Source organism: Anomaloglossus baeobatrachus, chromosome 1 (assembly GCF_048569485.1).
Source record: "Anomaloglossus baeobatrachus isolate aAnoBae1 chromosome 1, aAnoBae1.hap1, whole genome shotgun sequence".
NCBI lineage: Eukaryota > Metazoa > Chordata > Amphibia > Anura > Aromobatidae > Anomaloglossus > Anomaloglossus baeobatrachus.
In genome coordinates this window covers 284,450,545-284,466,536 of record NC_134353.1, presented here as the reverse complement: position 1 = coordinate 284,466,536, position 15,992 = coordinate 284,450,545, and the positions used below count along the sequence as shown (strand labels likewise).

Genomic DNA, 15,992 nt, shown 5'->3' with positions numbered 1-15,992 from the left:
AGTTTTAAGTATCTCTTTTCAGAACAGTCACTAATGCGAGAAGAAAATGAAAGTAGTTATACTGAAAAATTAAGTTGAAGTCGAAGTAGTATGGAGGAAATCGGAGAAAAAATCTGAGAAATATCAACATAAAGTGCTAAGGATCTTTAAGATTTTGTGTATCTTGAGGTTTATTTTATGAGATTTTCCACCTCCCTCTTCTTACTGATAGTGCAGCAGAGAACAACATGATTGTGACAGACAGGATTGAGGATCCAGAGGGTTCTCATTGGCTTTGTCCTTGGACTAATCTGGTTTGTGGAAATGTCTGAATTGTGACAGAGGGACATAGTGAAAATGAAAAAAAAACAAAACATGATTGTAATTTAACAGAAACCTGTCAGAAGTGGGATTCGAACCCACGCCTAAAGTAGAGACTGCGACCTGATCGCAGCGCCTTGGACCGCTCGGCCATCCTGACAAGCACAGCTGTGGAAAATTCACACTTTCTAAAAACAAACACATTTTTTGTTTGGCCCCAAAAAAAGGCAAATTTTGAACTGAAAATGTATTAACGCCTTTGAGTTTGCCTTGCAATGCTGTAGCTTTAACTTTGTAGGTTGCTGAAATAGCTCAGTTGGGAGAGCGTTAGACTGAAGATCTAAAGGTCACTGGTCCGATCCCGGGTTTCAGCACGCTGTTTTTAAGTATGAGTGATTTGAGATAAAGTTCTTTCTCCATATGCATTTAGCAAGATTTTCATTCTTTGTGACGTGCAGATATACCTGAAAAAAACAGTTTTAAGTATCTCTTTTCAGAACAGTCACTAATGCGAGAAGAAAATGAAAGTAGTTATACTGAAAAATTAAGTTGAAGTCGAAGTAGTATGGAGGAAATCGGAGAAAAAATCTGAGAAATATCAGCATAAAGTGCTAAGGATCTTTAAGATTTTGTGTATCTTGAGGTTTATTTTATGAGATTTTCCACCTCCCTCTTCTTACTGATAGTGCAGTAGAGAACAACATGATTGTGACAGACAGGATTGAGGATCCAGAGGGTTCTCATTGGCTTTGTCCTTGGACTAATCTGGTTTGTGGAAATGTCTGAATTGTGACAGAGGGACATAGTGAAAATGAAAAAAAAACAAAACATGATTGTAATGTAACAGAAACCTGTCAGAAGTGGGATTCGAACCCATGCCTCAAGTAGAGACTGCGACCTGAACGCAGCGCCTTGGACCGCTCGGCAATCCTGACAAGCACAACTGTGGAAAATTCACACTTTCTAAAAACAAACACATTTTTTGTTTGGCCCCAAAAAAAGGCAAATTTTGAACTGAAAATTTATTAACGCCTTTGAGTTTGCCTTGCAATGCTGTAGCTTCAACTTTGTAGGTTGCTGAAGTAGCTCAGTTGGGAGAGCGTTAGACTGAAGATCTGAAGGTCCCTGGTCCGATCCCGGGTTTCAGCACGCTGTTTTTAAGTATGAGTGATTTGAGATAAAGTTCTTTCTCCATATGCATTTAGCAAGATTTTCATTCTTTGTGAAGTGCAGATATACCTGAAAAAAACAGTTTTAAGTATCTCTTTTCAGAACAGTCACTAATGCGAGAAGAAAATGAAAGTAGTTATACTGAAAAATTAAGTTGAAGTCGAAGTAGTATGGAGGAAATCAGAAAAAAAATCTGAGAAATATCAACATAAAGTGCTAAGGATCTTTAAGATTTTGTGTATCTTGAGGTTTATTTTATGAGATTTTTCACCTCCCTCTTCTTACTGATAGTGCAGCAGAGAACAACATGATTGTGACAGACAGGATTGAGGATCCAGAGGGTTCTCATTGGCTTTGTCCTTGGACTAATCTGGTTTGTGGAAATGTCTGAATTGTGACAGAGGGACATAGTGAAAATGAAAAAAAACCCCCCATGATTGTAATGTAACAGAAACCTGTCAGAAGTGGGATTCGAACCCACGCCTCAAGTAGAGACTGCGACCTGAACGCAGCGCCTTCGACCGCTCGGCCATCCTGACAAGCACAACTGTGGAAAATTCACACTTTCTAAAAACAAACACATTTTTTGTTTGGCCCCAAAAAAATGCAAATTTTGAACTGAAAATGTATTAAAGCCTTTGAGTTTGCCTTGCAATGCTGTAGCTTTAACTTTGTAGGTTGCTGAAATAGCTCAGTTGGGAGAGCGTTAGACTGAAGATCTAAAGGTCCCTGGTCCGATCCCGTGTTTCAGCACGCTGTTTTTAAGTATGAATGATTTGAGATAAAGTTCTTTCTCCATATGCATTTAGCAAGATTTTCATTCTTTGTGAAGTGCAGATATACCTGAAAAAAACAGTTTTAAGTATCTCTTTTCAGAACAGTCACTAATGCGAGAAGAAAATGAAAGTAGTTATACTGAAAAATTAAGTTGAAGTCGAAGTAGTATGGAGGAAATCAGAAAAAAAATCTGAGAAATATCAACATAAAGTGCTAAGGATCTTTAAGATTTTGTGTATCTTGAGGTTTATTTTATGAGATTTTTCACCTCCCTCTTCTTACTGATAGTGCAGCAGAGAACAACATGATTGTGACAGACAGGATTGAGGATCCAGAGGGTTCTCATTGGCTTTGTCCTTGGACTAATCTGGTTTGTGGAAATGTCTGAATTGTGACAGAGGGACATAGTGAAAATGAAAAAAAAAAAACATGATTGTAATGTAACAGAAACCTGTCAGAAGTGGGATTCGAACCCACGCCTCAAGTAGAGACTGCGACCTGAACGCAGCGCCTTCGACCGCTCGGCCATCCTGACAAGCACAACTGTGGAAAATTCACACTTTCTAAAAACAAACACATTTTTTGTTTGGCCCCAAAAAAAGGTAAATTTTGAACTGAAAATTTATTAACGCCTTTGAGTTTGCCTTGCAATGCTGTAGCTTTAACTTTGTAGGTTGCTGAAATAGCTCAGTTGGGAGAGCGTTAGACTGAAGATCTAAAGGTCCCTGGTCCGATCCCGGGTTTCAGCACGCTGTTTTTAAGTATGAGTGATTTGAGATAAAGTTCTTTCTCCATATGCATTTAGCAAGATTTTCATTCTTTGTGAAGTGCAGATATACCTGAAAAAAACAATTTTAAGTATCTCTTTTCAGAACAGTCACTAATGCGAGAAGAAAATGAAAGTAGTTATACTGAAAAATTAAGTTGAAGTCGAAGTAGTATGGAGGAAATCGGAGAAAAAATCTGAGAAATATCAACATAAAGTGCTAAGGATCTTTAAGATTTTGTGTATCTTGAGGTTTATTTTATGAGATTTTCCACCTCCCTCTTCTTACTGATAGTGCAGCAGAGAACAACATGATTGTGACAGACAGGATTGAGGATCCAGAGGGTTCTCATTGGCTTTGTCCTTGGACTAATCTGGTTTGTGGAAATGTCTGAATTGTGACAGAGGGACATAGTGAAAATGAAAAAAAAACAAAACATGATTGTAATGTAACAGAAACCTGTCAGAAGTGGGATTCGAACCCACACCTCAAGTAGAGACTGCGACCTGAACGCAGCGCCTTGGACCGCTCGGCCATCCTGACAAGCACAACTGTGGAAAATGCACACTTTCTAAAAACAAACACATTTTTTGTTTGGCCCCAAAAAAATGAAAATTTGAACTGAAAATGTATTAACGCCTTTGAGTTTGCCTTGCAATGCTGTAGCTTTAACTTTGAAGGTTGCTGAAATAGCTCAGTTGGGAGAGCGTTAGACTGAAGATCTAAAGGTCCCTGGTCCGATCCCGGGTTTCAGCACGCTGTTTTTAAGTATGAGTGATTTGAGATAAAGTTCTTTCTCCATATGCATTTAGCAAGATTTTCATTCTTTGTGAAGTGCAGATATACCTGAAAAAAACAGTTTTAAGTATCTCTTTTCAGAACAGTCACTAATGCGAGAAGAAAATGAAAGTAGTTAAACTGAAAAATTAAGTTGAAGTCGAAGTAGTATGGAGGAAATCGGAGAAAAAATCTGAGAAATATCAACATAAAGTGCTAAGGATCTTTAAGATTTTGTGTATCTTGAGGTTTATTTTATGAGATTTTCCACCTCCCTCTTCTTACTGATAGTGCAGCAGAGAACAACATGATTGTGACAGACAGGATTGAGGATCCAGAGGGTTCTCATTGGCTTTGTCCCTGGACTAATCTGGTTTGTGGAAATATCTGAATTGTGACAGAGGGACATAGTGAAAATGAAAAAAAAACAAAACATGTTTGTAATGTAACAGAAACCTGTCAGAAGTGGGATTCGAACCCACGCCTCAAATAGAGACTGCGACCTGAACGCAGCGCCTTGGACCGCTCTGCCATCCTGACAAGCACAACTGTGGAAAATTCACACTTTCTAAAAACAAACACATTTTTTGTTTGGCCCCAAAAAAAGGCAAATTTTGAACTGAAAATTTATTAACGCCTTTGAGTTTGCCTTGCAATGCTGTAGCTTTAACTTTGTAGGTTGCTGAAATAGCTCAGTTGGGAGAGCGTTAGACTGAAGATCTAAAGGTCCCTGGTCCGATCACGGGTTTCAGCACGCTGTTTTTAAGTATGAGTGATTTGAGATAAAGTTCTTTCTCCATATGCATTTAGCAAGATTTTCATTCTTTGTGAAGTGCAGATATACCTGAAAAAAACAGTTTTAAGTATCTCTTTTCAGAACAGTCACTAATGCGAGAAGAAAATGAAAGTAGTTATACTGAAAAATTAAATTGAAGTCGAAGTAGTATGGAGGAAATCAGAAAAAAAATCTGAGAAATATCAACATAAAGTGCTAAGGATCTTTAAGATTTTGTGTATCTTGAGGTTTATTTTATGAGATTTTTCACCTCCCTCTTCTTACTGATAGTGAAGCAGAGAACAACATGATTGTGACAGACAGGATTGAGGATCCAGAGGGTTCTCATTGGCTTTGTCCTTGGACTAATCTGGTTTGTGGAAATGTCTGAATTGTGACAGAGGGACATAGTGAAAATGAAAAAAAAACAAAACATGATTGTAATGTAACAGAAACCTGTCAGAAGTGGGATTCAAACCCACGCCTCAAGTAGAGACTGCGACCTGAACGCAGCGCCTTGGACCGCTCGGCCATCCTGACAAGCACAACTGTGGAAAATTCACACTTTCTAAAAACAAACACATTTTTTGTTTGGCCCCAAAAAAAGGCAAATTTTGAACTGAAAATGTATTAACGCCTTTGAGTTTGCCTTGCAATGCTGTAGCTTTAACTTTGTAGGTTGCTGAAATAGCTCAGTTGGGAGAGCGTTAGACTGAAGATCTAAAGGTCCCTGGTCCGATCCCGGGTTTCAGCACGCTGTTTTTAAGTATGAGTGATTTGAGATAAAGTTCTTTCTCCATATGCATTTAGCAAGATTTTCATTCTTTGTGAAGTGCAGATATACCTGAAAAAAACAATTTTAAGTATCTCTTTTCAGAACAGTCACTAATGCGAGAAGAAAATGAAAGTAGTTATACTGAAAAATTAAGTTGAAGTCGAAGTAGTATGGAGGAAATCGGAGAAAAAATCTGAGAAATATCAACATAAAGTGCTAAGGATCTTTAAGATTTTGTGTATCTTGAGGTTTATTTTATGAGATTTTCCACCTCCCTCTTCTTACTGATAGTGCAGCAGAGAACAACATGATTGTGACAGACAGGATTGAGGATCCAGAGGGTTCTCATTGGCTTTGTCCTTGGACTAATCTGGTTTGTGGAAATGTCTGAATTGTGACAGAGGGACATAGTGAAAATGAAAAAAAAACAAAACATGATTGTAATTTAACAGAAACCTGTCAGAAGTGGGATTCGAACCCACGCCTAAAGTAGAGACTGCGACCTGATCGCAGCGCCTTGGACCGCTCGGCCATCCTGACAAGCACAGCTGTGGAAAATTCACACTTTCTAAAAACAAACACATTTTTTGTTTGGCCCCAAAAAAAGGCAAATTTTGAACTGAAAATGTATTAACGCCTTTGAGTTTGCCTTGCAATGCTGTAGCTTTAACTTTGTAGGTTGCTGAAATAGCTCAGTTGGGAGTAGAGATGAGCGAACCGGTCCCGGTTCGGCTCGAGGCGGTTCGCCGAACGGGGGGTCTGGCTCGAGTTCGGCTCGTCGAACGTTCGACGAACCGAACTCGAGCCCATAGGAAACAATGGCAGGCAATCACAAACACAGTAAAACACCTAGAAAACACCCTCAAAGGTGTCCAAAAGGTGACAAACAACTCACAACACAACACAAACACATGGGAAAGTGACAAGGACATGTACTCATGCGAAAACAAAACAGCTGGACAAGGAAAAAGAGGAGGACACACAGATATAGGCATGGCACGCCCTTCTAAAGTCATGTAAAACACCGCAAGGTGACTCCAAGCGGAGTCTCCCTTTTTTCCAAAAATTGGGCCCCACACACCCACCCCTTCAGTGGCAGCAGTTGTGCCCCAGTTGTACACTTCACAGCTAGATTTGCATCAAGCACATTCAAAAATACGCCATTCTTATCCGTCCCCAGGATGACACCGGGGTAGGTAGCAAAGTCTTTCCTGATCCCAGCTCTGTTCATCTTGGCTTCTTTTAAAAACACAGCAAGCAAGGGTTACTCCAAGCGGAGTCTCCCTTTTTTCCAAAAATTGGGCCCCACACACACCCACCCCTTCAGTGGCAGCACTTGGGCCCCAGTTGTACACTTCACAGCTAGATTTGCATCAAGCACATTCAAAAATACGCTATTCTTAACCGTCCCCAGGATGACACCGGGGTAGGTAGCAAAGTCTTTCCTGATCCCAGCTCTGTTCATCTTGGCTTCTTTTAAAAACACAGCAAGCAAGGGTTACTCCAAGCGGAGTCTCCCTTTTTTCCAAAAATTGGGCCACACAGACACCCACCCCATCAGTGGCAGCACTTGGGCCCTAGTTGCAAACAGGATGTTTTGATTTGCATCAAGCACATTCAAAAATACGCTATTCTTAGCCGTCCACAGGATGACACCGGGGTAGGTAGCAAAGTCTTTCCTGATCCCAGCTCTGTTCATCTTGGCTTCTTTTAAAAACACAGCAAGCAAGGGTTACTCCAAGCGGAGTCTCCCTTTTTTCCAAAAATTGGGCCACACAGACACCCACCCCATCAGTGGCAGCACTTGGGCCCTAGTTGCAAACAGGATGTTTTGATTTGCATCAAGCACATTCAAAAATACGCTATTCTTAGCCGTCCCCAGGATGACACTGGGGTAGGTAGCAAAGTCTTTGCTGACCCATGACTTGTTCATCTTGGCTTCTTTTAAAAACAATGTAAGCAAGGGTTACTCCAAGCGGAGTCTCCCTTTTTTCCAAAAATTGGGCCACACAGACACCCACCCCATCAGTGGCAGCACTTGGGCCCTAGTTGCAAACAGGATGTTTTGATTTGCATCAAGCACATTCAAAAATACGCTATTCTTAGCCGTCCCCAGGATGACACCGGGGTAGGTAGCAAAGTCTTTGCTGACCCATGACTTGTTCATCTTGGCTTCTTTTAAAAACAATGTAAGCAAGGGTTACTCCAAGCGGAGTCTCCCTTTTTTCCAAAAATTGGGCCACACAGACACCCACCCCATCAGTGGCAGCACTTGGGCCCTAGTTGCAAACAGGATGTTTTGATTTGCATCAAGCACATTCAAAAATACGCTATTCTTAGCCGTCCCCAGGATGACACCGGGGTAGGTAGCAAAGTCTTTCCTGATCCCAGCTCTGTTCATCTTGGCTTCTTTTAAAAACACAGCAAGCAAGGGTTACTCCAAGCGGAGTCTCCCTTTTTTCCAAAAATTGGGCCACACAGACACCCACCCCATCAGTGGCAGCACTTGGGCCCTAGTTGCAAACAGGATGTTTTGATTTGCATCAAGCACATTCAAAAATACGCTATTCTTAGCCGTCCCCAGGATGACACTGGGGTAGGTAGCAAAGTCTTTGCTGACCCATGACTTGTTCATCTTGGCTTCTTTTAAAAACAATGTAAGCAAGGGTTACTCCAAGCGGAGTCTCCCTTTTTTCCAAAAATTGGGCCACACAGACACCCACCCCATCAGTGGCAGCACTTGGGCCCTAGTTGCAAACAGGATGTTTTGATTTGCATCAAGCACATTCAAAAATACGCTATTCTTAGCCGTCCCCAGGATGACACCGGGGTAGGTAGCAAAGTCTTTGCTGACCCATGACTTGTTCATCTTGGCTTCTTTTAAAAACAATGTAAGCAAGGGTTACTCCAAGCGGAGTCTCCCTTTTTTCCAAAAATTGGGCCACACAGACACCCACCCCATCAGTGGCAGCACTTGGGCCCTAGTTGCAAACAGGATGTTTTGATTTGCATCAAGCACATTCAAAAATACGCTATTCTTAGCCGTCCCCAGGATGACACCGGGGTAGGTAGCAAAGTCTTTCCTGATCCCAGCTCTGTTCATCTTGGCTTCTTTTAAAAACACAGCAAGCAAGGGTTACTCCAAGCGGAGTCTCCCTTTTTTCCAAAAATTGGGCCACACAGACACCCACCCCATCAGTGGCAGCACTTGGGCCCTAGTTGCAAACAGGATGTTTTGATTTGCATCAAGCACATTCAAAAATACGCTATTCTTAGCCGTCCACAGGATGACACCGGGGTAGGTAGCAAAGTCTTTCCTGATCCCAGCTCTGTTCATCTTGGCTTCTTTTAAAAACACAGCAAGCAAGGGTTACTCCAAGCGGAGTCTCCCTTTTTTCCAAAAATTGGGCCACACAGACACCCACCCCATCAGTGGCAGCACTTGGGCCCTAGTTGCAAACAGGATGTTTTGATTTGCATCAAGCACATTCAAAAATACGCTATTCTTAGCCGTCCCCAGGATGACACTGGGGTAGGTAGCAAAGTCTTTGCTGACCCATGACTTGTTCATCTTGGCTTCTTTTAAAAACAATGTAAGCAAGGGTTACTCCAAGCGGAGTCTCCCTTTTTTCCAAAAATTGGGCCACACAGACACCCACCCCATCAGTGGCAGCACTTGGGCCCTAGTTGCAAACAGGATGTTTTGATTTGCATCAAGCACATTCAAAAATACGCTATTCTTAGCCGTCCCCAGGATGACACCGGGGTAGGTAGCAAAGTCTTTGCTGACCCATGACTTGTTCATCTTGGCTTCTTTTAAAAACAATGTAAGCAAGGGTTACTCCAAGCGGAGTCTCCCTTTTTTCCAAAAATTGGGCCACACAGACACCCACCCCATCAGTGGCAGCACTTGGGCCCTAGTTGCAAACAGGATGTTTTGATTTGCATCAAGCACATTCAAAAATACGCTATTCTTAGCCGTCCACAGGATGACACCGGGGTAGGTAGCAAAGTCTTTCCTGATCCCAGCTCTGTTCATCTTGGCTTCTTTTAAAAACACAGCAAGCAAGGGTTACTCCAAGCGGAGTCTCCCTTTTTTCCAAAAATTGGGCCACACAGACACCCACCCCATCAGTGGCAGCACTTGGGCCCTAGTTGCAAACAGGATGTTTTGATTTGCATCAAGCACATTCAAAAATACGCTATTCTTAGCCGTCCCCAGGATGACACCGGGGTAGGTAGCAAAGTCTTTGCTGACCCATGACTTGTTCATCTTGGCTTCTTTTAAAAACAATGTAAGCAAGGGTTACTCCAAGCGGAGTCTCCCTTTTTTCCAAAAATTGGGCCACACAGACACCCACCCCATCAGTGGCAGCACTTGGGCCCTAGTTGCAAACAGGATGTTTTGATTTGCATCAAGCACATTCAAAAATACGCTATTCTTAGCCGTCCACAGGATGACACCGGGGTAGGTAGCAAAGTCTTTCCTGATCCCAGCTCTGTTCATCTTGGCTTCTTTTAAAAACACAGCAAGCAAGGGTTACTCCAAGCGGAGTCTCCCTTTTTTCCAAAAATTGGGCCACACAGACACCCACCCCATCAGTGGCAGCACTTGGGCCCTAGTTGCAAACAGGATGTTTTGATTTGCATCAAGCACATTCAAAAATACGCTATTCTTAGCCGTCCCCAGGATGACACCGGGGTAGGTAGCAAAGTCTTTCCTGATCCCAGCTCTGTTCATCTTGGCTTCTTTTAAAAACACAGCAAGCAAGGGTTACTCCAAGCGGAGTCTCCCTTTTTTCCAAAAATTGGGCCACACAGACACCCACCCCATCAGTGGCAGCACTTGGGCCCTAGTTGCAAACAGGATGTTTTGATTTGCATCAAGCACATTCAAAAATACGCTATTCTTAGCCGTCCACAGGATGACACCGGGGTAGGTAGCAAAGTCTTTCCTGATCCCAGCTCTGTTCATCTTGGCTTCTTTTAAAAACACAGCAAGCAAGGGTTACTCCAAGCGGAGTCTCCCTTTTTTCCAAAAATTGGGCCACACAGACACCCACCCCATCAGTGGCAGCACTTGGGCCCTAGTTGCAAACAGGATGTTTTGATTTGCATCAAGCACATTCAAAAATACGCTATTCTTAGCCGTCCCCAGGATGACACCGGGGTAGGTAGCAAAGTCTTTGCTGACCCATGACTTGTTCATCTTGGCTTCTTTTAAAAACAATGTAAGCAAGGGTTACTCCAAGCGGAGTCTCCCTTTTTTCCAAAAATTGGGCCACACAGACACCCACCCCATCAGTGGCAGCACTTGGGCCCTAGTTGCAAACAGGATGTTTTGATTTGCATCAAGCACATTCAAAAATACGCTATTCTTAGCCGTCCACAGGATGACACCGGGGTAGGTAGCAAAGTCTTTCCTGATCCCAGCTCTGTTCATCTTGGCTTCTTTTAAAAACAATGTAAGCAAGGGTTACTCCAAGCGGAGTCTCCCTTTTTTCCAAAAATTGGGCCACACAGACACCCACCCCATCAGTGGCAGCACTTGGGCCCTAGTTGCAAACAGGATGTTTTGATTTGCATCAAGCACATTCAAAAATACGCTATTCTTAGCCGTCCCCAGGATGACACCGGGGTAGGTAGCAAAGTCTTTGCTGACCCATGACTTGTTCATCTTGGCTTCTTTTAAAAACAATGTAAGCAAGGGTTACTCCAAGCGGAGTCTCCCTTTTTTCCAAAAATTGGGCCACACAGACACCCACCCCATCAGTGGCAGCACTTGGGCCCTAGTTGCAAACAGGATGTTTTGATTTGCATCAAGCACATTCAAAAATACGCTATTCTTAGCCGTCCCCAGGATGACACCGGGGTAGGTAGCAAAGTCTTTCCTGATCCCAGCTCTGTTCATCTTGGCTTCTTTTAAAAACACAGCAAGCAAGGGTTACTCCAAGCGGAGTCTCCCTTTTTTCCAAAAATTGGGCCACACAGACACCCACCCCATCAGTGGCAGCACTTGGGCCCTAGTTGCAAACAGGATGTTTTGATTTGCATCAAGCACATTCCAAATCCACAAGCATTTACTCTCCCCAGGATGACACAGGGGTAGTAAATTCCTTCTGGATCCATGACTTGTTCATTTTGATGAACGTCAGTCTGTCCACATTGTCACTGGACAGACGCGTGCGCTTATCTGTCAGCACACACCCAGCAGCACTGAATACACGTTCAGAGACAACGCTGGCAGCTGGACACGACAAAATCTCCAAGGCGTAAGTTGCGAGCTCTGGCCATTTTGGTAGGTTTGAAGCCCAAAAGGAGCAAGGCTCCAGTTGCACAGTCATGGCATCGATGTTCATTTGGAGATACTCCTGTATCATCCTCTCCAGCCGTTGACTATGTGTCAGACTTGTTGTCTCTGGTGGCCTTGCAAAAGAGGGTCTAAAAAAATTATGAAAAGATTCCATAAAATTGCTGTTACCGGCACCAGAAAAGGTCCTACTGGTACGGGTAGACTGTTGAAGATGACGAGACCGTCCCATGTTTGTCAAGTTACAACTGGGAGATTCACTCCCTGCACCTGCACGGTTGTTTGGTGGAAAAGCCGAGCTAAGATCTAGTAACAGCTTCTGCTGATACTCCTGCATACGTGCGTCCCTTTCTATGGCTGGAATTATGTCACAAAATTTGGACTTGTACCGGGGATCTAATAGTGTGGCAATCCAGTAGTCATCATCACTTCTAATTTTGACAATACGACTGTCATGTTGGAGGTAGTGCAACAAAAAGGCACTCATGTGTCTTGCGCAGCCATGCGGACCAAGTCCATGCTGTGTTTGTGGCATAGAGGTGCTACCCGTTCTTTCTTCCTCTGACATCTGACCCCAACCTCTTTCAACTGAAATTTGACCAAGGTCTCCCTCATCCGCTGAGTCTTCCATGTCCATGGACAGTTCGTCCTCCATTTCTTCATGTTCTCCTGCACCTTGCTCAACATTTCGCCTGCTACTATGCGCCCTTGTCGATCCCTGTCCCCCATGGTCCCATGCCTGCTGCGTTGGTGATGATGAACGTCTGGACCTTCGTGATGTTGTTGTCCCTTGCGCATATGAATCCTCCTGTAGTTCCTCCCCTTCATGTTGTCCCACCCCCTGACTCCGAATAGTGTTTAGCGTGTGCTCCAGCATGTAAATGACTGGAATCGTCATGCTGATAATGGCATTGTCAGCGCTAAACATATTCGTCGCCATGTCGAAACTGTGCAGAAGGGTGCATAGGTCCTTGATCTGAGACCACTCCATCAGGGTGATCTGCCCCACCTCTGCATCTCGTTGGCCCAGGCTATACGTCATGACGTATTGCACCAGGGCTCTGCGGTGCTGCCACAGTCGCTGTAACATGTGGAGAGTTGAATTCCAGCGTGTCGCCACATCGCATTTCAGGCGATGAACCGGCAGGCCGAAAGACTTCTGGAGCGATGCAAGTCGCTCTGCTGCGGCGCTTGAACGGCGGAAGTGAGCTGACAGTTTTCGTGCCCTGTTCAGAAGGCCATCTAGGCCGGGATAGTGTGTTAAAAATTGCTGCACGACAAGGTTCAACACGTGAGCCATACAAGGTACGTGTGTCACCTTGCCCAGGCGAAGTGCCGCACCCAGGTTTGCAGCATTGTCGCACACGGCCTTACCAGGCTGCAGTTTGAGTGGAGACAACCATTTATTAAACTCGGACCGCAAAGCTGACCACAACTCCTCAGCTGTGTGACTCTTATTACCAAGACATGTCAAGCTAAAGACCGCCTGATGCCGTTGCGCTCTGCTGCCAGCATAGTAATGAGGGGTGCGTGATTCCTTCTGCGCAGTGAGAACGCTGGTGGCCTGACCAGGCAGGCTTGGGGCGGAGGTGGAGGACCCAGATGAGGTGGAGGATGCAGAAGCAGTGGCGGAACTTGGACAGACAGAGGATTGACACACAAGTCGTGGGGACGGCAAGACTTGTGCAGCAGACCCTTCACCATCTATCACCATAGTTACCCAGTGCCCAGTCAGCGACATGTAACGTCCCTGTCCATGCTTACTGGTCCAAGTATCGGTGGTGAAATGCACCCGTTCACACACAGAGTTTCTCAAGGAAGCGGTGATGTTGTGTGCGACATGCTGGTGTAGCGCGGGCACACCTTTCTTAGAGAAGTAGTGGCGACTAGGCATCTGGTACTGGGGCACAGCGACAGACATAAGGTCTCTAAAATCCTGTGTGTCCACTAGGCGGAAAGGCAGCATTTCGGTAGCCAACAGCTTACAGAGGGATAGAGTCAACCTCTTAGCTTTGTCATGGGTCGGAGGAAGTGGCCTTTTATTTGACCACATCTGAGGGACAGAGATCTGGCTGCTGTGTGTAGACGGTGTTGAGTAGGGTGTCCCTGGAAAAATGCAGGTTTGTGAGGAAAGTGCAGGCGGAGACATGATGTTGCCTTCATCCAACGTTGGTGCTATCGATGTCTGAGAGAGCTGTACACACTCACTTGTTTCCCCTTCCAAACCAACTGACGACCTTACAAGCAAACTGCCTGTTGCGGTTACAGTGGTGGAAGTTTTGCGTGGAAAAACAGGTGTGGCAGCTGTCCCCACAGTCCTAGAAGATGAAGAGCGCGCGGATGCAGTGGAAGGGGCGGGCGGTGGATGGTTCGCTCCGCTAGGCCGCATTGCAGCACGGTGAGCTTCCCACCGGGACTTATGATATTTATTCATGTGACGATTCATGGAAGAAGTTGTCAAACTGCTGAGCTTTTGACCTCTACTAAGAGAATCATGACAAATGTTACATATCACATGAGTTGGGCGATCTTTTTCGATGTGAAAAAAGGACCAGGCTAGGCAAGGCTTAGAGGCCATGCGACCTGTTGATCCACCCCGAATAATGCTCATAGGCAGAGTGGTGGCTGAGGATGCAGTTGTAGACGTGCTACCAGTGCTCCGACTCTGTCCAGGAAGGCGCAAGGTAACTTCGTCGTCGGTTGCATCCTCCTCCACCGCCTCTGTTGACCTCCTCGAGTGCCTGACTGGGGGTTGACAGTAGGTGGGATCTAGAACGTCATCATCAATTGTTGTGTTTGCACTCCCCTCCCCCTCAGACCGAGCCTCTTCTTGCCCTGACGGAATATTTAAGTTGTCATCCCAATCGGGTATCTGCGTCTCATCTTCATCAGTATGTTCCTCATTGTCTATAACCACAGGTGTTACAGTTTGTGACAAAGGGTCAACATTATGCTCAGAAACTTGGTCCTCACGGCCTGAATCTGAGTCACAAAGGTTCTGGGCATCACTGCAGACCATTTCCTGTTCTGTACTCACTGTAGCTTGGGAGCAGACCTCTGATTCCCAGGCTATAGTGTGACTGAACAGCTCTGCAGACTCAGCCATCTCAGTTCCACCATACTGTGCAGGGCTGATGGAGACTTCAGAGCTGGGAGAAATCAAGTGTGATTGGGATGACAACTCAGAGGACTGGTGTTTTTTGGATGCGGTACTTGAAGTGGCTGAGAGGGCACTTGTTGGACCACTTGAGATCCATTCAAGCATTTTCCTTTTTTGCCCATCATCTACCTTTCTTCCTGTTGTTCGTGTCCGTAAAAAAGGGAGCACATCGGATTGTCCACGGTAAGTAGTAGACATCTTACTTTTGCTGGTAGATGGTCTATCTTCAGCAGATGATAATGGAGCTTTGCCACCTTCCCCACGGACAAAACCTTTTTTGCCTTTTCCACCACGCCTCTTCCCCTTTCCACCAGCATCTGTCATTTTGCCACTCATGTTGATTGCGACAAGATTGTGGACTGAAAATGTGGTAGTAAAAATTGAGAGGTGGTGAAGATTGCAGTGGTGGTCTAGCTTTATTAACAGCAGAATAATAAAGAATAAATATCCCTGACAATGCAACTTAGTTATAATTAGTTGGAGTGTGCAACGCAGGCAGACGTGCTGCAAATGTCTTTGCACTAGTGGGACTATAGCAAAGTCCAATAGCCACGTATAGGATGCCACTAGGTACACTGAGTGTTTGCTAGTATAATGGCTTGGTTAGAATGAGTTGTAGTGTGCAACGCAGGCAGACGCGCTCTGCAAATGTCTTTGCACTAGTGGGACTATAGCAAAGTCCAATAGCCACGTATAGGATGCCACTAGGTACACTGAGTGTTTGCTATTATAATGGCTTGGTTAGAATGAGTTGTAGTGTGCAACGCAGGCAGACGCGCTCTGCAAATGTCTTTGCACTAGTGGGACTATAGCAAAGTCCAATAGCCACGTATAGGATGCCACTAGGTACACTGAGTGTTTGCTAGTATAATGGCTTGGTTAGAATGAGTTGTAGTGTGCAACGCAGGCAGACGCGCTCTGCAAATGTCTTTGCACTAGTGGGACTATAGCAAAGTCCAATAGCCACGTATAGGATGCCACTAGGTACACTGAGTGTTTGCTAGTATAATGGCTTGGTTAGAATGAGTTGTAATGTGCAACGCAGGCAGACGCGCTCTGCAAATGTCTTTGCACTAGTGGGACTATAGCAAAGTCCAATAGCCACGTATAGGATGCCACTAGGTACACTGAGTGTTTGCTAGTATAATGGCTTGGTTAGAATGAGTTGTAGTGTGCAACGC

The 15,992-nt window shown here is 44.6% G+C and overlaps 5 non-coding genes across 5 annotated transcripts; 3 read left to right on the top strand and 2 right to left on the bottom strand.

Annotated features, from left to right (window-relative positions):
* Positions 1-1,926: 1,926 nt before the first annotated feature.
* TRNAL-CAG (transfer RNA leucine (anticodon CAG)) lies at positions 1,927-2,009 on the bottom strand. The gene has a single exon. It is a non-coding gene; the product is annotated as a tRNA-Leu (tRNA).
* Positions 2,010-2,699: 690 nt separating this feature from the next.
* Positions 2,700-2,782, bottom strand: TRNAL-CAG (transfer RNA leucine (anticodon CAG)). The gene has a single exon. It is a non-coding gene; the product is annotated as a tRNA-Leu (tRNA).
* A 141-nt stretch (positions 2,783-2,923) lies between these two features.
* On the top strand, positions 2,924-2,996 carry TRNAF-GAA (transfer RNA phenylalanine (anticodon GAA)). The gene has a single exon. It is a non-coding gene; the product is annotated as a tRNA-Phe (tRNA).
* Positions 2,997-3,697: 701 nt separating this feature from the next.
* On the top strand, positions 3,698-3,770 carry TRNAF-GAA (transfer RNA phenylalanine (anticodon GAA)). The gene has a single exon. It is a non-coding gene; the product is annotated as a tRNA-Phe (tRNA).
* A 1,477-nt stretch (positions 3,771-5,247) lies between these two features.
* TRNAF-GAA (transfer RNA phenylalanine (anticodon GAA)) lies at positions 5,248-5,320 on the top strand. The gene has a single exon. It is a non-coding gene; the product is annotated as a tRNA-Phe (tRNA).
* The last annotated feature ends 10,672 nt before the right edge of the window (positions 5,321-15,992 follow it).